We start from the raw sequence: 12,247 nt of genomic DNA, 5'->3' as shown, positions 1-12,247 counted from the left end.
ATTATATCGAGAGTATCCTCAATGTCAGTGGAGTTCACTCAAGTGATGGTCTTTTTAAAAAAGCCGTGGTGCAGCCCTTATGGAAAATAATATGAAGATTCTTCAAAAACTGGAAATTGAGCTCCCATTTGATCCAGCAATACCACTTCTAGGGATATACCCTAGGAACTCAAAAGCGCAATACAAAAATCTCTTCCTATATTCATTGCAGCACTATTTACCATAGCAAGACTCTGTAAACAACCAAGATGCCCTTCAACAGGTGAATGGCTAAAGAAACTGTGGAACATATGCATAATAGAATATTATGAAGCCGTCAGGAGATATGAAGTCATAAAACTTTCCTATCTATGGATGTACATGGAATCTATTATGCTGAGTGAAATAAGTCAGAGGGAAAGAGATACACAGAGTATTCTCACTTATCTATGGGTTTTAAGAAAAATTAAAGACACTGAAATAATTCCCAAAGATTAGGGCCTGAAGGACCAGCTCAAGATATGAAGCTCACCACACGGTGGTGTGTGCAGTTAGAGAAATAACTATGCTGAGAACTATCATATCAATGTCTTTAAGTTAGTGATATAAACAGCCTGTTTCAAATACAGGCAGTAGGTGGGGAAGGGAGGAGATGGCGGCATTAGTGATGAGAAAGTTGCACTGGAGAAGAAGGTATTCTTTTTATGACTGAAAACCAACTACAGTTATGTTTGTAATCACTGTGTTTAAATAAAGATATTATTTTAAGAAAAAAGCCATGGTGGTCGACCATTAAATTTCTGTTCTAGAGAGTTCATTTAAAAGCCCCAATGCCAAGAGACAAGTTAGGGAAGAAGTGAAAGTGTTTAAAGAACAAATATTAACTTTGTGATTTTTTTTTTATCAAACCTATGCCTAGCCTAAGAATGTGAAAAACTACAATCCTGTAGGGTAAAGGAGTAATGAATTTTTTCTAGCTGCTTCCCGCATTATAGAGGACAGTCAGAGGGTTATCAGAGGTTTTACCTTCTATCTCTATCTAAGGGGCAAACATTTTCTACTTAAATTTTTTTTGTTTCTCTGTAACTCTTTATTGTCTATATAATAAAACTCTTTTGCTTATTTCTCTTTGCCTGTGTCTAAGTCTCTTTTTCTCTATATAATGAAGTTATTTTTCTCAATTTATTTCTTTTATTAATATTTAATTTTTTAATAAAATTTAATTTTAATTAATTAATGTAATTAATAATTTAGTTTTTAAATAAAATTTAATTTTTATTTTTGGGCCACACACAGTGACGCCCAGAGGGTTATTTCTGGCTATGAGCTCAGAAATCGCTCCTGGCTTGGGGGACCATATAGGATGTCAGGGATCAAACCCAAGTCTATCCTGGGTCAGCACCCTACAGCTGCACCATCACTCCAGCCTCTCAATTTATCACTTTTTTTTAAATAATTTCTCTTTTCATTGCATTTACAATCCACAACTAGTGCAGTATAAAAACTGTAGTACAATTAAAATTAAAAAATATGAAAAATATTCATCAGAGATGATGGGCAGATGACAAAGAAAAGATGCCAAAAAATTTAGGTACCACTTATATTGCAGTAGGTAGAGCACTTGCTTTGCACACAGCCAACCTACATTTAATCTTGTTAGCCCAGATGGTCCCCAAACCCAGCAAAAGTGATTTCTGATCTTACAGCCAGTAATAAGCCTTGAGCACAGTCTGGTGTGGTCTCCAAAATCTAAATAAATTAATAAAAATTAAACATAAGAAGACACTGACATTTATCTTCTCAGTAATAATTTTAGGTTATAAAAATCACTCAAAACATATACTGAATCATCCCTCTTTTAGAAGCACTCAATAGCTACATGTCAACATTTAATTTTTAATCTTTGCTTTTAAATTGATACAATTACTATTGCTATTAAAAGGAGTTTTCATGGGGCCGGAGAGATAGCATGGAGGTAAGGCGTTTGCCTTTCATGCAGGAGGTCATCAGTTCGAATCCCGGCACCCCATATGGTCCCCCGTGCCTGCCAGGAGCAATTTCTGAGCCTGGAGCCAGGAATAACCCCTGAGTACTGCCAGGTGTGACCCAAAAAAAAAAAAAAAAAAGAGTTTTCATGGCATAAGGGTGAAAGTAAAACAGTTCATGTATGACCTGGACTCCTACTCTTTATGACTGATGTTTATGCTGGTTTTAGCATTGTTTAAAGGAGACTGTGATCCACCTATTTTTGTCACTCCCTGGGAATAAATGGTAATGTCACTTGGAAACGTGTAGCGAGTTTTTCATGCTACTCCTGTCAGTTGTCATTTTTGAATTTTTCCATGCCACCAATTTTCACACTGTCTAACAAGAATTCTATTTCTTTTCTTCATGTGAACACATTGGTAGAGAACATTTTCTGCCAGTATCAATCTCTGTCATACTGCAGCATGAGTGACAAAACAAAAAATATTGCATCATAACTATATTGGAATACATGCAATTGAAAACTTCTGTATTCAGCAACAGAGGACTTGAATCTTACTTCCCAGGGACTGAGAGATAGCACATTGATATGGCGTTTGCCTTGCAAGCGGGCAACCTAAAACTGACCCCAGTTGGATTCCTGGTGTCCCATAGGGTCCTCTGAGCCTGCCAAGAGCACCTTCTGAGCGCAAAGCCAGGAGTATCCCCTGAGTGCCACCGAGTGTAGCCCAAAAAATAAACAAAGCATGCTTTCAATATCTCCCTCCTTTAGCCCCTGGACTGCCAGTGTAACAGGTGTCCTTTGTGTATAGCTTGTTGTAGATTGGGGTATTGATTCTGTTGTCGTTGACTTGGGTTTGGTATTTAGGTCTGATCATTTTTTATTTCCACTCAAATTTTAGGCAAGTGTTTGCTTTTTATTCCCCTCAATTTATGAGACAGAACAAGATTATTCAGGTTCTATGGTTCTTTTGGAAAACAAAACAAAACAAAACAAAAAGAACAACCAGCAATGGCAAAACACACAACAGTAACAAGAAAAAAAAACACTAAACAATAATAGTAAGAATGCAAAAATAAAAAGAAAGGAAAATAATCAGGGGAGGATAATTGTGGCAAGTTTTTCTTTTTTTTTTTTTTTTTTTGGTATAGGCACAGTGTATGGGGATATTAGAAAAGGAATTCCATTGAGAGAAAAGAAGCAGATTAAAAAAAGCATATAAAGCATGTTTAACAGAATAATTATTTGAATTCTTGACATGACTGGCTGCTGAGTGACATGAAAATTAGAAATATCAAATAATCTATTTTCTTATCTATATTTTCCAGTTGATCATTTTTCTTAGGCATGTTCCTAGTAATCGGTTTTTAGAGCTCAAGAATTTTTTGTTATTAATAAGTCCCTTTTCCTATCCTACCCCTATTTTGTGTCTTTCTTGTTAGTTTTTTTGTATAATCCCAATATCTTATGTCCCTAGTATCCACAATTAAAAAATATCTTCAATTGGGGCCAGTGCATTAGCACAGCAGTAGGACATTTTCCTTGCATGGGCAGATACAGGATGGACCTGGATCCCCGGTATCCCATATGCTCCCAGGACAGGAGCGATTTCTGAGTGCATAGCCAGGAGTAACCCCTGAGCATCACCAGATGTGGCCCCAAAAACAAAAACATATAAATATAAAATAAATAATATCAGTTATGACTGCTTGCCTACTTCCTTACTAATCTATATTCCTTTTGAAAGGGATTTCCTGTCTGGAGTCTGCCAGCTGACATTGTAAGTAACTTGTATAATTGAATTACCTGTAATCAGCATTATTCCACAATATGTCCCTCACCCCTGTAGATTTGGGTTTGAAGGGAAAATCTTCTGATATACTCCTTCCAACATTTTGTTCTTATTATTTTGGCTTCACATTCTAAACATTTCTGATTTAATGAACTTATTGAAATCATTGAATCAAACAAATTTCATGTGTTAAACCATTTTAAATGTCAAAAAACTTGACCAAATTATTCACTTTTTAAAAACTGCATTACTTCTTTTAGAGAAAGCATATAATAATCTTAAAATCAGATTTTATTGAGTGAATTTTAAGATACACTTACTTTAAATTTTTATTATATTTTGATCATTTTATTATGACTTGCATATCATTTTTGGTTAATTTTTTTACTTTTAAATATGTTTTACCTTTAAATATGTTGTGTTATAAGTAATTATTTCTGGATAAAATGTTTTTTCCTCAAACACTTAGAAAAAAATGGAAATTTAGTTAAGGACAACAAATTTGTCTTATACAAAAATACTAATGATAATTATGCTAATGAAATAACAAATACCAGAGAAGTTTAGTACAAAAAGATATGATTTACACATGTATAGATACTGAATTATTTGTAAGCACCAACAAATTATACTTGGGTATTAAGCATTTAACATAATAAAATGAATTTAAATGGTTCTGGTGATACTAATCTAAAAAGGGCTTTATAAATAAAAGTAGAAACTGAGTGAACAAAGACCAATTAAATATCTAACATACAGGTGTGACTGAAGAGTGATGTTTTATTTTATTTTATTTTTTTGGTTTTTCAGCCACACCCAGTGATGCTCAGGGATTACTAACTGGTTATGTGCTCAGAAATTGCTCCTGGCTTGGGGGACCATATAAGATGCGGGGGGAATGAACCGGCCGTCAAGTCAAATGCCCAAAGCTTGCGTCATCACTCTGGCCCCATGAAGAGCGATAAAATCTTTTTATATATTCTATTGAAAAGTATTATTTGAAACATTTTTAAAAATATTAAGTTTTGGAGTTTTTTTGTTTGTTTGGGGGCCACACCCATTGACGCTCAGGGTTATTCCTGGCTATGCACTCAAAAATCACTCCTGGCTTGGGGGACAATGTGGGACGCCGGGGGATTGAACTGCGGTCTGTCCTAGGCTAGAGCTTGCAAGACAGACGCTTTACCTCTAGTGCCACTGCTCCAGCCCCAAAATATTAATATTTTTATTTATTTAAGAATTGTATTACCTGGGGCCAGAGCAATAGCACAGTGGTAAGACATTTGCCTTGCACAAGGCTGATCCAGGATGAATCTCGGTTGAATCCTGGGAGTCCCATATAGTCCATCAAGCCAGGAGTGATTTCTGAGTGCAGAGTCAGGAGTAAGTCCTGACTGTCACCAGTTGTGGCAAAAAAAAAAAAAAAAAAAAAAAAAAAGCGTTATATTCCCTGATGCTCTCCTGTGTGAGGCAGCCAGAAGACACCAGAGACCAGAGACCATATCCTCAGGGCCCAACACCGAGTAAGTTGTCTCTGCCCAAAAAGGGAGAAGTCTGATGCCTGCCAAGTGTTTGGGCACATGAGAGCCATTATAAAGGGCTGCTTCCTTGCTCTCTGACTGCTTTCCTGCATGAGACAGCCAAGAAGACAACTGTGTACATAATCTCTTCAGGGCCCAATACGTGGTAAGTTGTCTCCACCTAATGAAGGTGGAGCCAGAGGAGCACTTCATCATCATCAAAAGTTTGGTGAAACTAAATATCTATGCTGTAACTTTAGAAATCAAGCAAATCAAGAAATCAATTTACACTATTCTAAGATGTTACTTAAAAACAAAATAAATTGCAGATAATATTAGAAAAGAGTTTCCATTTAAGTATATTGATACAGAAACAATTAATTAATGAAACTAGAATAGAAAAATACACTGCTCAAATCCTGCCAATGGTTAGAAAAAGTTATATAAGTATAAAGGTACTTGAAAGTATATTTGAATATTTCTTATACACTGTTTTAACTGTGAACTGCTAATTGAAATTTTTACAAAGTCTAGATCATATTATAAATGACTTTATGGAAATATGCAGATGGCATTTCTCAGGTCTGTTAATACAACTGGACTTGGTGACTAAGGATATCATTGCAAATTGGCTAACAATTTTAACAATGTATGCTATAAAAATTCATAAGTCTGTATGCTTGCCAAACTAGCATGCTTTCTCACTGCAAGTATGTAAATATAACTGCATTACTTTATTGGGCTATTCCATCCTGCTATTTCACTGTTTTATGGTTGCTAAGCAACCTTGGGGATTTTGTGGCTCTCACACTTAAGATGGAGGCGCCAAATCTTATTTGCTGATTTATTTATTCAAATGGAAATGATCCAGGTCCAAAATAAAACCTTTTTTAATATGATAGTTGGCTCTGTCTGGATAGCTGTAATTAGAATAAGCCCCTTTTTATAGCAAGGTCAATAGATTTTAGATTCTTTCTTACCTAACAGAATATTTTGAATCACTTTTGATGAGAATTTCTTTCAAATATCTGAAGATAGATCTTGGCCTCAAAAGTTCATGTGAAATAGTATATGTGTAGTTGAGCCCAAGGCCAGGTCGTTTGTAGGACAATATGAAGTATGAAATATTACAACTGTATTACCTAGTGAACAAACTAACCCATCAAGCTATATAAGTTGTCACAAAATGTATTGAGGCATTCCGTTCCACTCAGGTGCAATAGGACGAAGAACAGAAATAGTTTAAGTCATAAAATCCCAGATGCCTCTAGGTAATAGTAACTTATTTCACTATATTTATAGATCACTAATGGTAACTGATCCAAAAGAAATGGTGGCATATATTGTCCTTGTACTCTTGTCAAAAATGAAGAAATCATAGATGATTATAGTGATGGACTATAAAAAAGAAGAAAAGATATAACAATAAATACAATTGATATAATTTAGTCTATTTTCAATATTTTAATCTAATGTTTCAAGTTTTAAGTTGCACAGTTTATTTTTTTACATAGAAAAAATAAAACATATCAATATCCCATTCAAATTTATGAGATAGGATTGTTACTTTTAAATTTTGACTATTGCTAGTGAACAGAATATGACAATGATTTTCACATTTTCTTTAACCCTGTTTCTACATTCCAGGTTTAATATTTTTTCAGATGAAGCCAACATCTTGAAAATAATCTCATTTTTTCATCGGTTGCATTATTTAGTGTGTATGTCCAATTTTTATGATCTTGACTATTTATATTTTTGCTTAAATAACTTTGATTTATGAACCTGAAAACAATTTAAGCATACAATTTTATAATTTTTGTAAGACATATGTCTTATAGTACAGTACCCACAACTACACTACATTGGACTCTGCCTACCATTACTCTCCCTCTACTCAACTTGTGGTAACTCCAGTTCTGTGGTCAAAATCCCAAGGCTTTTTTGTTTGTTTGTTTTTTATCTAGTTTATTGCTTTGCTTCTCTATATTTTTACATAAAAATAGCATCCTGTTGGGGCTGCAGCAGTGGCGCAAGCTGTAAGACATTTGCCTTGCACTCGCTAACCTAAGATGTACCGCAGTTCTATCTTCCAGCGTTTCATATGGTCCCCCAAGCCAGGAGCGCTTTCTGAGCACAGAGCCAGGAGTAACCACTGAGCGTCACCTGGTGTGGCCCAAAAAACAAAAAAAATACTTAAATAAATAGCATTATGTTGTCATTCTTATGTTTGTTTTGCTTTGCCAACAAGGCACCATTCGGTTTTCATTTATTTTGCAAAGGAAAATATTTCTTCTTTGTAATGTCTGAGTAGTGTTCCGTAGATTACTGATGTCTTAATTTTTTATCTATTCACTTGTTATTGAGAAGTTGAAGTAATTCCAGATATTGAAAAAGTGCTCCTATGAGCATAGTTGTGTCTATGTTATTTTAATTAATGTTATTTAAAGAAATTAATAGGAATGGAATTTCTTTACAAATCAATAGATCAATATTGTGAAAAATCTCAACATCGTTCTTTTTAGAGATGAAACCAATTTGCATTTCCATCAACTCTGTTTGAGGAAGGCTTTTACTTCTGTGTGTAAAGATTCCTTGTCTTGTGTGTGGTGTGAGATGATGATCCAGTTTTATTTCTTTGCATGTGATTATTGGTTTTCCCCATGCTATTTATTAAAGTTTAATTTATCCATTTTTGTTCTTAGTTCCTTTATAAGAAACTGTTTATATGTGAGTAATAAAAATCTAGGATTCCAATTCTAAACCATTGATTTTTATATTTATTTTTATTTCAAGTGTATACCATTCTTTTTACTTTGATTCTGTTCCCAGGTCACCTTTTCCACAATAACTTTTATCAAAGAAAACGGACACAAAGCTTGTGGTTAGCTTTTACTAAAGACTTGCTGGGGTTTTTTGTTTGTTTGATTTGGTTTGGTTTTTGGGCCACACAAAAGCACGCACAACAAAAACACAGCTATGCTCAAAATTTACTCCTAGCTCTACACTCAAAAATACTTCCTGACACCGGCAGGGGTCCTCAAACTTTTTAAACAGGGGGCCAGTTTACTGTCCCTCAGACTATTGGAGAGTCTGGCTATAGTAAAAACAAAACTTATGAACGAATTCTCATGCACACTGCATATATCTTATTTTGCAATGAAGAAACAAAATAGATACAAATACAATATATGGCCCGTGGGCCATAGTTTGAGGACCACTGGAAGGGTTCATATGGGATGCCAGGAATCGAAACTGTCCATCATGCAATTCAAATGCCCTACCACTGTGCTCTAGTTCTAGCCCCAAGATTTGTGTTTAACTAATGTTAAGTCATTATCATTGATATTTAAATTATATTGCTAATATTAGTTTTTCCTATGTAGTAAGATTTACTATATAATATACATTGGTTATTTTAGAGTACAGTCAACATGGAACTCACCCAAAGTATCTCCCCTCTTCTCCAATGAACATAGCAAAGAGCAGATAAACATTTGATCCAAAAGCACAGCTGGGCCAAAACTATAGTATAGCTACATATGAATATACAGCATAGTATATATGATTTTTGAAATCTGTTTCAGAAATTCAGAAGTGATTATGAGTACAGAGCCAGAAGTAAGCTCTGAGCAGGTATTGTTCAAAATTAAAACAAAAATAGAACAAAAGCACAACTTACCCATTATATATTCTGCTATTCTGCTGAAATATGTATGAATGGCATGTAATCAAGGCATAATCTCTACTTAGAATCTTCAGACTTAAACTACTCATAGATTTTTGCTTTCATAATTTTTATAATTTTTTAATGATTCCTATGTATTATTTTTTATTTCCTATCAAACATTGTCACAGTTATCTAATGATTTGAAGCTTGAAAATTTATCTTAAAACTTTGGATCAACTTATGATCACATTTTCAATCAATGAATTTTATTTTTGAATAATACATATTTAAAACTGTACCTTTAAGACCAGGTATGTCTGAAAACAATTAGTCTGTCAGATTGATTGATAATTAAATTAGCTTTTTTACTAAATATGTCAAGCTGCTATATATGAACATACATGATGCAAATAAATCATATTTAAATTATTTATTAAGATCAATGTCTGTACAATATTAACTAATTTTCTTATAGTTAAAGTTCTGAAAAATGAATTTCAAATTAAATATATTAAGTCATATTGCCTTACTCAAAATAGGAACATATGTTATTTGAAGGTATATTATTCTTTTAAAAATTGTATTAAAGCCTCATGACTTACAAAGTTATGCTTAGTTGAATTTTAGACTTACAATACTCCAGCACCAATCCGATCAAAGGTGTCTTCCTTTACTTTACCAGGACTTCCAGATTCCCTCCCCACATGGGAATCCCCAGCCTTCCACCTTGATGATCATATTTTTAAGTTTGCTTTAATCTAGTTCAGATCTCCTGCTTTTGTTCCTGTGTATATTTGTTGTGTATATTTAGTTATATCACTCTTTTTTACCACCAATATATACTCAAATGTCTTTAACCCTTCTCCCTCTGTGCTTGCCATATAGATCTTCTTACCCCTTGTTTTCTATTCCTTTATAAATGTAGATCACTTATAATACTGCATAAAATTTATTACCTGTTGCTATTTTTGGATTTTTTGAACTATTATTCTTTAAAATGTGGTTATGTTAAGTTGTAAAACTAGTTAGAACCATTTTAAGTTATCCATATAATAAATATAAATTCAAATTTGAAACAAACATATTCACTAAAACAGTTTTAATTAGACTTCTATACCCCAAATTTGATTCATCATTAGGCAAACTTGTTATCTCATAAAACTTCACATTATTGATGAGATGAGATGAGATGAGATAAATGAAATATTTTTTCAAACAGACAAATTAGCACTGACTTCACAGGAAAGAATAAAACTTATTTTTATAGAAAGTGAATGGCATACAAATTTTTAACTAAAACTAATGACATCCACATGTGGACTTCTTAAGGTCTTAACAAGGTTAAAACTAAAATGTGCTTGCATAAATCTCTCTCTTCCTCAAAGCTCACATCCCTAGAGAAACTTATCTGAAATGCCAGCTCAACTAGAGCATGAAGCTACCATCTAATGCGTGATTCAACAGACTGAAGATTTTCAACTGACGTTTAAGCTAATATTCTCTTGTCTTTACAATAAATTAAAAAAAAAACAGGTGTATTTTAATATTTTAAGTATAAATTAATCCTCATTTAATTTTTGCCTATAATAAGTAGAGACCTCAGGGGCCAGAGCAATAGCATAGCAGTAGGGCATTTGTTTGCCTTGTACACAGCTGACCCGGGATGGACCTCGGTTCGATCCCCTGGTATCCCCCAAGCCAGAAGTGATTTCTGAGCACATGGCCAGGAGAAACCCCTTGAACGTCACAGGGTGTGGAATCAAAACCAACAAAATAAATAATAAATAAATAATTAAAAAATAAGTAGAAACCTCAAAAAAGAGAGATGATAAAATTCTTAAAATTCAGTTTTATTCATCTCCAGGGCTTCTCCGGGCCACATGCCTGGGCAAGCCGGTGAGTTGGGCCCCTTGGTGGAGCTTGAAGGTACCCTAGGCTTCCCCCATTATCCATTCAGCTCCTTAGGGAGGGTTTAGGTGGGGTCCTGACCTTCTGGCCTCCCAGCTTCTTGAAGTTACTGGTAATCTCTGTCCAGTGTATATTTTCACAAGAAACATTAATAGTACTCACTATCATTGAATTATGTTTTTATATATGCCGAATGTCCAGTTTGTACCCTGCCCTTTTGCATACCCCTTCATAAAATCATGTTTCTCTTTAAGTTCCTTAACTCCTACCATCATTACTCCTCATTTACCCTTTCTAATTTAAGTACTGTAGAGTCCTAAGTCACAGATCAAAGTGGTGCCCTGGAGTTAACACCCACCCAACTATTTTAAAAGGCATAAAAAGGACACTTATATCTCTTCATCATTTTATGGGTGTTTTCTTTGATCGCTATAACTTTTGCTGAATATTTTCTTAGACAGTGATGTTCCCCCCTTATGTTTTTTATCTTCTCTTTGTGAACTGCTTAATATGAAATTTGATGTGAAAGAATCCCTCAGTTTAATGCTTATGTTTGAACCAAGTCATGGGTATCATTGGAAATGTTCTTACGCCCCCATATATCTGATAGCACCACCTGGCTTTATTTCTTGTTTGCTTAGGCACACTAAAATGGGAAAATACTATACATACCAATAAGTTCTTATCTAATAGAGATGGGAACACACAAATCTTGTAGTGCAATGAGACCTTTACACCCTGAACATTGACATAAGACGTGGACAGGCCTCAGAGAATGGGCTTTCTCATTCACCCCTGATCTAGAGAAGACATCTACAAAACATCCAAGGCTTGTATATAACATCACTGGAGGCATTCCTCTACCAGGAAGACCCTACAGCTGCTCTGACATCAATCTACTCAAAAAGACTTCCCTTAACACTAAGAAGACTTAACAAAAACAATGACCTGCTTACTGGACAGGGCTTGCTGTATTGCCCCTTAATTGTGAGGTTTGTCTATAACATCACCTGGAAGCAATCCTCTACCACGGAAGACCCTACCACTGCTCAGACATCGTCCTGCTGAAAAGAGACTTCCCTTAACAATGAGAAGACTTAACAACGACCTGTTTATAGGACAAGGATTCCTGCATTGCCCTTTCATGGTGAGGTGAAACGAGAAGACACTCCACATCATGACTTCAATGTAGGATATGCAGATTCCAGAATCTTTAATACAGAAACATGATACCAACAACAGAGACTGTGTGAAAAGTGTGTTGGCACTACAGACAAACAATGTCTTGGATGGAACGATAACTTGCCTGAAGCCTAGAGTTGGTCTTATGCCAGGAAACTTCAGGGGTAGGATCTCTTTGTATTTAGGCCAAGGTTAATCCTTTCATTGCC

Source organism: Suncus etruscus, chromosome 1, assembly GCF_024139225.1.
Source record: "Suncus etruscus isolate mSunEtr1 chromosome 1, mSunEtr1.pri.cur, whole genome shotgun sequence".
Taxonomy (NCBI): Eukaryota; Metazoa; Chordata; class Mammalia; order Eulipotyphla; family Soricidae; genus Suncus; species Suncus etruscus.
The sequence above is the reverse complement of the archived record's forward strand: the minus strand, read 5'-3'. Positions refer to the sequence as shown.